Below are 11,270 nucleotides of genomic sequence, written 5' to 3'. Positions count from 1 at the left end.
TCAAAGATTGCAGTATTATTTTTCATAGGACAATAATGGAAGGTACCTAGATATCCAACAATAGAGAAATGGCTCAGGACATTATGTTACATTTATACTGTGGTATATTATATATATATTTAAAATGTTTTCCAAAAAATAAGAAAAATGAAGTGTTTTCCAAAACCATCTAATGACATGGGGAAATACAATATTATAAATAAAATAATGCTACAGGGAAGTTTGCCTGCATAATGCTACCTGCTGGCAGAAAAATGTTGGGTATCAACAGCTCAGAGGTATTTTCATTATGTTTTCTTTAAAAAGCAGGATAAATGTGTGTGTGTGTATATATATGTATATATGTATATATATGTATATATGTGTGTATATATATATACTGCTTTATATATTATGTTAGTATAAATATTACATACATACAGGAAAAAGCCTAGAACAATTAACAAGGAACAGGAAAAATGACTAGATGGGAACATCAAAATGTTAACAATGTTTATATTTAGGTAATAGAAACTTTGGGTAATGATTGTTTTCTTATTATATTTTAGATGTTTTCCAGGTATTCTGCATTAAACACGAGTTACTTTTGATAATTTTATTTTTCCAGTTGCTCAAGCCAAGAATCTTGGAGCTATCCCAACTTTTTTTCTCTAAGATCCCGACTCCACTTCATCAGCAAACCTGTCAACTCTACCTTCAAAAGAGCTGTAAATCTATTTGCCCACTTACTGCCTCCCCTTATGATGGTCCAAATCACAGTCATCTGGCACCTAGATTTCCGCCACAGCCTTCTTTCTGGTCTTTTGGTTTCCACACTTGCTGCTCCCTTCCACGTCCATGTCTAGAAAGACCAGAGGAGGGGTTTTGAGAGAAAATTATGGGGAGCAAAATGGGGCCCCATTTACAGAGCAACAGGCCAGAGTCGAAAGAGGAGCATTTGTAGTGGGGGAATTTTAGGAAAGCCTGATACATTTCAAGGAGTACTAGAGCCTGACATTCCATATTAAGTTATGCTCCTACTCTGTGCTTAAATTACACACCCTATCCCCCATTAGCCACTCAAAACACACAGTGAAAATCTCTTATCCGTAGTAACCTTGAGTTAGTGGTGGTTTGGGTTGCTTGTGATAAATCCATTCAGATCTAGCAGAGAGAAAGTAGGAGATAAGATGACAAATGAAGAGCAGGAAAGAAACCAGAGTAAGAAGTGACTGCTAGGAATCTTCAGAAAGCACTGAAGTAGGGCACTGAATGTCCCACGGTGCATGTGATGGAGGTTGGAGCTAATTTATTCCCACATGAAGAGAAAAGGGACCTCAAAAGTCTGGAGAATGTAGTGCACCTGGGAGGCTCAGTCAGTTAAGCGTCTGAGTTAGTTTTGGCTCAGGTCATGATCTCAGGGATGTGAGATCAAGCCTCAAGCTGGGCTCTGTGCTCAGTGCAGTCTAAGATTCTAAGACAAATAAATCTTAAAAAAAAAAAAAAAAAAAAAAAGTCTGGAGAACTTAAGTATATGCACTCAGGCAATTATGTTACTTTAACATAGTATCAGTGGGAAAAAGGGGTTGCACAGATGTTATTTCCACATTGCTTCCTAATTGGCTTCACGTGAATATCTCATGAGCCTCATTCATCTTCATATGCCTGGCATCTACCACAGGGCCTGCCGCAAAACAGGTGTCAGAAAACAGTCATAAAATGAGTGGATTAGTGGATTAGGAAGGAAGAAGGAAGGGAGGGAAGAAGGGAAGATGAGAGGAAGGAGAGAAGATGATAGCAAGCAGGGGGAAGGAGGAAAAAAGAACAAGTGGATTTACAGATGATAAGAACAGCTAGTGCTTCTGGAGCATTTACAAAGCACTTCCATGTATTAACTCATTGGCTCAAGATTAGAATTCAACTCCTCCTGGCTTCATGTACTTTGTATATCTTCATTACCAGCTTCACCAATGATCAGATCATGGTACAGAGAACTCTCTAATGAGACTGATTTTAAAAAGTAGATGTCCTTAATTAAAGAGGCTGCTCATCAGAGCTGTTCTTATGTAAGTTGGCCAGGTGCTGTTGGCTTATGAAGATGCCTACAAGCACCAGAGGCTAGAAATGCTGAGGGGGTGTCCTCATTATTTCATTATATGAACAAGTAGAATTGACAGGCTAAGTCAAAGCAAAGTAATTAAGCTGTTATTTCAGGTCTCCCCCAAAGCTGCTGGCCTCGGCAGTTGTCTTTGTTCACTAACAACAAACCTAACGGAGATTTGTACATTTTTCCTAAAGGTCTTTTGAGTACATTCTCTCTCGTTTAGTGGCTCAACAAGTATGTCTTGAGCACTTATTGTGCACTGGGCACCACCAAACACCGTCACGGCTCCATGGAGTTCACTTCACCTCACAACCAAGATGGCAGGCCAGTAATCCCCACTTCACAGAAAAAGGAGTTGAGGCTCAGAGAGCTTAAGAGACTCTGATTATGTTAGAGATAATGGCACTAGGTCCTAAGTCTTGCTACTTGGAATTTAAAACATGCCAACTTATATAGAGAAATGAAGTAGTTTATAGTGGTTTGGTTTCCCCTCAGACTGTAGACTCTTTTGCCATGTGTCACATACACAGTGTGAAGGTTGAACCCTCCATTTCCTTGGAGCCATGTGGCTTAGAGGACTCAATGGGGAGACTCCCAGTGGGAAAACTGTAGGCACCCTTGATTCTGCTCTTTCTCTCTCAAATCCCTCAGCAAATCTTGCCCAGAACCCAGTCCCCTCCCTCTGTGTACATTGCTACCCTCTGACATAAGCCCTGAGGTGTCTACCGTCCTTCTTCCTCTTCATTCCCCTCCACAACAGCCAGAGGGATCCTTTCAACATATAAGTTGGATCTTGTCACTTCTCTGCCCAAAACCCTACAAAGACTCCCCCATTTCACGGAGAGTAAAAGCCAGCCAGCATCCTTACAGTAGCCAACAAGGCTCTGCACAACCTGGCCCCCATTTCACCTGAACTCATCTCCTTTGTTCTCCTCTTTGACTTTTGGTGTCTCATCACACGGACCTTCTCACTGTTTCTCAAACCCACAGGGCATGTGTCTGCCTCAGGGCCTTTGCATCAGCTCTTCTCTCTGCCTCAAAGTTTCCCCCCCAGATAATTGCCTCTTCGAGTCTTTGCTCAAGTATGATTTGTATGATCTTAGTGAAGGCCACCCTGAGTGCTGTATTTGAACCTGCCACACTCAGATATTCCAATCCCCCTTACCGTGCTCTCTTTATTTTCCATGTCTCACTACCTTCCAAAAAATTATATAAACTGTTTCTATATGTGTTCATTGTCTTTCTCCTTCCACAAAGTCAGGAATATCTCTTCCTTTCATTTACTTGTGTATTCCCAGAACCTAGAACAAGGCCTGGCATATTATAGGCACCCAGCATGCATAATCATTATAATAATTATTATTATTACTATTATTTGTGAATGGCAAGGAGCAGGAGCTATAAGACCTTTAAAGAAAGAGATTTTCTCACTTGGAGACACTAGGCTTCAGAAAAGGAGATGAAAATTTTTCATAGTCAAAGATAATTAGATTTGGATCCTAGCTCTGCCATTTACTTGGGGCCTTTGGCCAGTTGCTTGGCGTCTATGAGTTTCAAGTCTCCTTGAATATAAAATGGGAAAACTAACACTTAGCTCACAAGGTTGCAGTACTGATTCAGTGATATGATACGGAGCAAGTGCCTGGTGGTACAACCTGAGCACAATCAATATTGACTCTCTCAAACTAGTACTCAATTAGCAGTTTTGTTTTACTTTGGCCAGATTCTTACTTAACACATGGCTCTGAACACATTTCTTCCCCTTTTAGAGCCTCAGTCCACAAAGCTATGTAATGAAAGAGTTCCTTGTGATGTACTCTCAGTAGGAGCCCATGACCAGGGCTTAGAGGGTTCCAAGGGGACTGGTGGGAACCTTGGGCCTCACAAGACATTGCTTCATCCTTTCCAGTGGGTTAGCTAATCTGCGTCTGTTCATTACCCAGCCCTTTAAAAGTCAACAGATAATAACAGGAGATAAATAAAACCTTTGTCACTTACTGCTGCCTCAGTTTTATGCAAGTGATGCAAAAGGAGTTGCAACAGGAACCTTTGAACAGGAGACCAGTCAAATGGCACATGCTGATAAACTTGTTTAGAATGCAGTTTTTTTCCCACTCAATTTCTAAAATTAACCAACTTCAATCACCAAAACCCTCCTAAGACAGCTGTTTACGGTAGTCATTCCCAAACTTCTTACCACTAGACATCCCTTTTATTTTCCCCACAGCCTCCCTCACATAAGCCCAGGTCTCCAAAGTTCTTTCTACTAAATAAATTGATGTATCAAGTGATATTCCTGGATTCTACATTAGTTAAACTAATGAGTATAGTCAAAGACTTATGCTCATTGGGCCTTCCAATCAAAGTAAGGGAGATAAACTTTCTTATTGCATGGTTATCCTTTGAGCCACAAACAGAGAATGTGATATTTTACACAGCCTGAGCAACCTAACTGCAAGTATAGTCATTCATTCAACATATATTTAATGAACATCTATTATCTGCCAGACACTATTCCAGGTGCTGCAATAAAGCAGTGAACAAAATGCACAAAAATTCCTATCCCCATGGAATTTACATTCTAATGAAGATAGACAATAAAGAAGAAAAACAAAATATATAGATAGCACAAGTTCAAAGGGAAACATAAAGCAGGAAGCAAAATTGGATGCTCAAAACATGGTAGGGGTGCAGGATTTTTCTTTTTAATGATGAGGTTAGAAAAGCTCTGACTGAGAAGGGCTGTAGGAGGTTACAGAGTGATCCCTTGAGACACAGTTAGGAGAATAGATCAAAAAAGCCTTGGAATTTGTGCTCAGAATCAGTGTTCACTATTAGTGAGATGGGAGCCACTGAGGGGTTTTGAGAAAAGCAATGCCTTGATCTTCCATTTTAATGGCATCATTCTAATAGCTATATGAGACAATGGGATGTTTTCATAGTACCCTTGAAATATTAAAAAGGGCTCATGAGGAGCACTCGGCTGGTTCAGGCAGTTGAGCATGTGACTTGTGATTTCAGGGTTGTGAGTCCATGCTCCATGTTTGTAGTAGAGATTACTTAAAAATAAAATCTCTCAAAAAAATTTTTCTAAAATTGCTTTGTTAAAAAAATTAAAAGGGCTCATGGAAGTAGGAAAGGCTATCTCAAAAATGCAGAGCTTACGCATTATTAAGAATAGCCAAAAAGTGGAAACAACTCAAACGTCCATCGATTGATAAAGATCAACAAATGTGGTCTATCCATCATATAATGGAATATTATTCAGCCATAAAAAGGAATGAAGCACTAAAACATGCCACCACACAGATGAAACTTAAAAACATTATGCTCAATGAAAGTCCGGCACATAAAGCCATATATGATACATAAGGCCATGTGTATGAAGTGTTCATAACAGGCAAATCAGCAGAGATAAAAAGTAGATTAGTATTTGCCAAGAGATGGAGAAAGAAGAAATAAGGGGTACCTGCTTATGGGCATGGGGTTCTTTTTGGGTAACAAGAAATGTTCCAGATTAGATAATGATGCTGGTTGTATAATTTTGTGACTATACTAAAAGCTACTGATTTTTGCATTTTAAGAGAGTGAGTCTTATGATATGTAAATTAATCTCAATTTTTTAAAGAAAAGATTTTATCTCTCGGAAAGCAATGCCAAGAAAATTACTTCTTCTCTCTGCTCTCTGAGCAGTCACTCTTCTCACCTCGGGTAACACACAGCACTAAGCGAAGTCAATTCTGCGAAACTGGTCAATGCTCAGCAAGAATAAGTTAATCCAAGACAGTAAAGATACCCTTCTCTTCTAGCTGTGATACTACTGATCTCTCATCATGGACTGTGACTTGCTTCTTTCTTCCAAGTGCCTCTCACATCTACCCTTGACTATATGTCCCCATCGCCATGACTCTTACCCCCTTCACAGGGATGAAGGCATTAGCCTGGCTGGTGTACTCACCTCTTTTCTCTTCCTATCTCTAATCTCCAATCTGTTCTAACAGAACAATCATAACATCCCACTTTTATCACTCCTGTGCCCCACTTAAGAGTCTAAAGTTGCTTACTCAAGGCATATCTCATGCCAGAGAATGTATTTCCTAAAGAAAATGAAAAAAATACATCATTTAACTATGATTCTTATATTGCTTATGCCTCAGAAATGGAGTTTGGATGCTAAAATGTTAAAAGATGTTTTGCTGCTTTACATGGAAAATGGAATACAATATTGTATTTGAAATACTTCAAATCAGATCTAGCTTGGAAAATTCAGAAGAATGGTTGATGTATCAAATGCTTATTGAATCAAGTTTGCCAGCCTGGCATTATTCACACTGCAATATCCATTTCCTTTCTCCCTTGCTCCTCCTGTGTCTGCTCTAATACGGAGGACTTCTTCCTCCCCTGCTCCAAATCTTGCCTTCTTTTTAAGACCCAACCCTGGGGTCCTGCTCCTCTGTGAAGGCTAGGCCAGTGGTTCTTTACTTTGGCTGTTTTTTGGGATCTGCTGGCCTTACTAGTTACCTGGAGTGTAGTCTGGGCATTAATCCACACCCTCTGGATGGATTTCAAGTGTGGTCAGGGTTGAAAACCATTACACCAGGCATGTTTTTATCCTGGTACATGTAGGAATAAGAAAGACAGACAAAGCTTTAACTCCCATAGAACTCACACTGGAGGAGCAAAACAAGCATATTTTAAGTAAGGCAATTTCAAAGAGTCATTTTAAAAACAGACAGAAGTATACAGGTAATATAATTTAAAAAAGTAGCTACGAAAGTGGAAGGGGCAAATTTAGACAGAGTAACTTTAAATATATGAGAATTCTCACAAGTGAAGTCTAAAATAATCAGACTCACAGAAGCAAAGAGTAGGATGGTGGTTACTGGGGCTGGGGGTGAGGGCAGGGAACACTAGCAGGTGATGATCAAAGGGTACAAAGTTTTAGTTATGTAGCATGAATAAGTTCTGAAGATTACAGCACAGTGCCTACAGCTAACATTACTATATTGTATACTTAAAATTTATGTTTTAAGTATGTCTTATGTTAAGTGTTCCATGCACTAATATTAATAACAATAAGGGGTGTGAGGAAATTTTTGGAGATGATGGACGTGTCTTTGCTCCTACCGAGGTGCTATTTTCACAGATGTATACCTATTCCCACATTAAATATATACAGCTTTTTACATACCTCAATAAAGCAGTTTTAAACAGAAAAGATGATTTTCAGTGACATTTGACTGAGACCTGAATGATGAGAGGAGCCCAAATAGGATGAAGAAGAAATTCAGAAAAGAGAGAAGAACAAGGTGGGATGGTTTGAGTGACAGAAAAGAAGGCAATGAACAAAGGGAAGCATGGAAAAATATAAGATTGAAAAGGAAGGCAGAAGATGAAGAAACTTGTAGGTCATGGTAAAATTTTGGTTCTTATTTTAAATGTGATAAGCAGCTGTGGTAGATTATGTGCAAAGATTACCACTATAATTCTTGCATCCTATGTGGACGCTCCCTTGCAAAATGATTTTGAGACGCCTTTCATCAAGAGGTATAGTCCATTCTCCCTCTCCTTGAACTGAGGGGGCTAGCCCTGGAACCAATGTGACAAAAGTGACATTGTGGGACATCCGAGACATGACCTCAAGCGGTGTTGCAGCTTCCATACTCTCCTCCTTAGAACACCGCCTTGAGTCCACCATGTAAAGAAGTCCAGACCAGCCAGCTGGAAAATGAGAGGCCATGTGGAGGCGAACTAGGGCACCCACGGTAAACAGCTGGCACCAACTGCCACCGAGGCCCCCTAGACCATCCAAACAGCATCAGACACAAGAGGGCTGAAGCCACACGAGTGACCCCAGCAGAGACTAGAAGAGCCACATGCTTAAGCTCAACCCAAATTGCCGACCCACAGAACTGGGGCCATTACGTAGTTTTGTGTTTCAAAAACACTAAATAAAAATTTAGTGGTGATTTGTTCTGCAGTGATAGACAAGCACTAAAGAAATTTCTGGAGTTTTAAATAAGGAGTAAAATCAACTTTTTATGGTTTAAAAACCAATTTTATCCCAAGTATACTGATAAATCCATCCATAAAAACCAAGGTCTTTGGGGCCCCCGCATGGCTCAGTCAGTTAAGAGTCCCATTCTTTTATTTTGACTCAGGTCATGATCTTAGGAATGTGGGATGGAGCCCTGCATCAAGCCCTGCATGGGCTCTGTGCTCCGCATGAAGTCTGCTTAAGATTTTCTCCCTCTCCTTCTGCTCCTCCCCACCTCGCTCATACACATACACTCTTTTCTTCCTCTCTCTCTAAAAATAAATAAAAATAAAAACAAATTTAAAAAATAAACCATGCTCTTCAATCTTTCTTAAAAATAAAAAATATTATGGCCTTCAGTAGAGAGAGTGCAGCTTACAGGTTTAGGGACCACAGTGGCCTTAAACCCTTCTCTTGAAAATAAAATCTTATCCTCAAGCATATTAATAAAACCATGTGAAACCACAAACAGTAGACAAAAAGGACGCAAAAGTCATTTGACTCTTTACCCTATTTCAGCTAAGAATAGTATGAGAAAAATCCTGATGCAGATCAGGATAGCATTTTAGACCAGAATTCATTATGAAATGTGTTTCTAAAGAAAATTAAAAACGAAGTATCTGTGAACCCTAAACTGGAGTTTTGATTCTATCCTATGCTGAAATAATCAAGGAAGCATTACATCATACTTAAAAATGTGAAAGATTAAAAGATGATCTTAAACATACAATCTTGGAAACAACTTTAAAACAATGAGCACTCTTAAAATACAAAAAGCTATTTTGTGGAAAAATTCTGTAATTAGTAAAAGCCAAGGTGCTTGCTCTTGCTGTGCATAATTATTTGATCTGCAGAGAAATGGGATTCACTTTTGTTATATAAATAGCATTATTTTGTAAATGGTTCTTTAAGTGATACTATTTAACCAAGCTTCGTGGCTATTTATTCACAGTACCTCATAGTATTTTCCATTAATTTCTCAAGGATGCCAACATTATCTTCCTGGGGTGTTCATCATTATGTTTGATCACATATTACGGTCAGGTGGTAGATGGCTTAAGAGAAAACTATGTAGAGTCCTTCAAAATGAGTTTCTCTATTTAATCCCGATGTCTTATAATCATAGCTTATATAGGAAGAGTGGGGAAGGGGGGGAGAGAGGGGCACCTGGGTGGCTCAGGGGTCTTCTGCCTTCCGCTCAGGTCATGACCCCAGGGTCTTGTGATTGAGTTCCACATGAGGCTCCCCGCAGGGAGCCTACTTCTCCCTCTGCCTGTGTCTCTGCCTCTCTCATGAATAAATAAATAAAATCTTTAAAAGGAAAGAAAGGATGGGAGAGAAATAAATTAGAGAAGTTCTCACCCACCTGACCACCCACCACCCCAAGCCAAGCTCCTCCGGCTGAGTCCGAGACAGCAGAGAGAGGAGAAAGGGAGTGTAGAAACAAAGAAGGAAGGAAAGGGCATCCAAATGAAGGCAAGAACTAGGGAAAATATGATAGAGGGTAGACAAAGGAGGCTAGATGAGGAGAAAGAAGAAGAGACGAGGCCAGGCGGGTGAGCCGGAGCGTGAGGCTTCAGGAGCGGCCCGTGAGCTAGAGCCGCCGTGTGGGTGTGGGTGTGGGTGTGGGTGTGGGTGTGGGTGTGGGTGTGGGTGTGGGTGTGGCGGACTCCTGGGCGCCTGCAGCTCCGCACCTGCAGCTCCTCGTGCGCAAGCTGGCGAGCACGACGGTAGCTGGGAATGGCGGAGACCCTCCTTCTGGCCGAAGCGAACTTACCGTCTCCTTCCTATTTTATGGGGGTGTTCTGTGAAGTGGGGGGTCCCACCGCAAACTGGGAAGTCTCGAGGTCTCCCAGCAAGAGCCGCGGGGGCGTCACCGGCTTCGCGGCCCAGCGGCGGCCTCGCCCTTCCCCGGTGGGGCTCGCCCTCCGCGGGGATGGCGGCGAGCAAGGGGCGCTCGCGGACGCACTGGGCCGCCCGCCCTCGTTTGCGGGGGCTGAGGGCAGTGCCCTCCACCCTGGACGGAGACGTGCGCGGAAGGAAGTGGAGTCGCCTGGCAGCAGCCCTCAAGCCAGTCTGCAGATGTTCCCACGCAGGTGGCCGGAAGGGTTGGGGGGCTGACGGGGGTGACTCGGCCCGCTCCGGGCGCCGGCGGGCGGCCGTGCGCGCGCGGGACGGCGGTGAGGCCCGTGAGGCCCGTGAGGCCCGTGAGGCCCGTGAGGCCCGCGAGGCCCGCGAGGCCCGTGAGGCCCGTGAGGCCCGCGAGGCCCGCGAGGCCCGCGAGGCCCGTGAGGCAGCTCCCAGGAGGCGCCGCGTGCGCCCGCGGGCCGGGCCGCAGCCGGGCTGCTCGCGCACACACAGCGTCGGCCGGGAAACCTGAGACACCGTCACAGGCCTGCCGCTCGGCGTGGGGCCCTTGCCCGACCCTAGGAAGTGAGACTTGCTCACCTTGGAAGAAAATCCCCCGCCTCCGCCCACCGTGCCCTGCTTGGCTGGGCCCCGCAGCGCTCGAACTCCGCGTGCCCCAACGCCTGGGGAACGCGGCCCGCCGCTTGGGAGGCACCCCACTCACCCATCCTGGGCTTGTCTTCCCTGGAATGCAGGATACTAAACTCATCACTATATAGTTTCAGGGGGGTTTTTTTTAATTTCTTTACTTTTTATTTAAATTCCATTTGCCAACATACAGTGTGACTGACACCCAGTGCTCATCCCCTCAGGTGCCCCCCTCAGTGCCCGTCACCCAGTCACCCCATCCCCCCGCCCACCTCCCCTTCCACAACCCTTTGTTTCCCAGAGTTAGGAGTCTCTCATGGTTTGTCTCCCTCTCTAATTTTTCCCACTCAGTTCCCCTGCTTGATTTATTTATTCATGAGAGACACAGAGAGGCAGAGACATAGGCAGAGGGAAAAGCAGGCCTCCTGCAGGGAGACCATAGTGGGACTGGATCCCAGGACACCCATGACCTGTGCCAAAGGCAGATGCTCAACCCGAGCCACCCAGGTGCCCCTGTTTTAGTTTTTTAAAAATTAAAAATAAAAGTGAATAAATAGTTTAGTTTGGTCATTTGATGGGAGAAACAAAAAGGGGAAGGGAGAGGAGGGGTGGAGAAGGGAAGGGAAGAGAGAGAGAAGAGAAAAACACTATTGC

The 11,270-nt window shown here is 43.1% G+C and overlaps 1 protein-coding gene across 6 annotated transcripts in view; it reads right to left on the bottom strand.

The window, feature by feature from the left end:
• Positions 1-10,287, bottom strand: part of NR1H4 (nuclear receptor subfamily 1 group H member 4) — a 110,986-nt gene extending 100,699 nt beyond the window's left edge. For 2 of the 6 annotated variants that reach the window (XM_072773282.1, XM_072773284.1), the window contains exons 1-2: positions 9,898-10,287; positions 730-841 (exon numbers count right to left, since the gene is read on the bottom strand). The gene's annotated coding sequence lies outside the window, so the exon portion shown is untranslated. The remainder of the gene's footprint in view (positions 1-729; positions 842-9,897) is intronic. The other 4 variants (XM_072773281.1, XM_072773279.1, XM_072773280.1 and 1 more) reach the window with 3 other exon arrangements.
• Between the last annotated feature and the right edge of the window lie 983 nt (positions 10,288-11,270).

The sequence above is a fragment of the Canis lupus genome, chromosome 13, assembly GCF_048164855.1.
Source record: "Canis lupus baileyi chromosome 13, mCanLup2.hap1, whole genome shotgun sequence".
Classification (NCBI taxonomy): domain Eukaryota; kingdom Metazoa; phylum Chordata; class Mammalia; order Carnivora; family Canidae; genus Canis; species Canis lupus.
The sequence above is the reverse complement of the archived record's forward strand: the minus strand, read 5'-3'. Positions and strand labels throughout refer to the sequence as shown.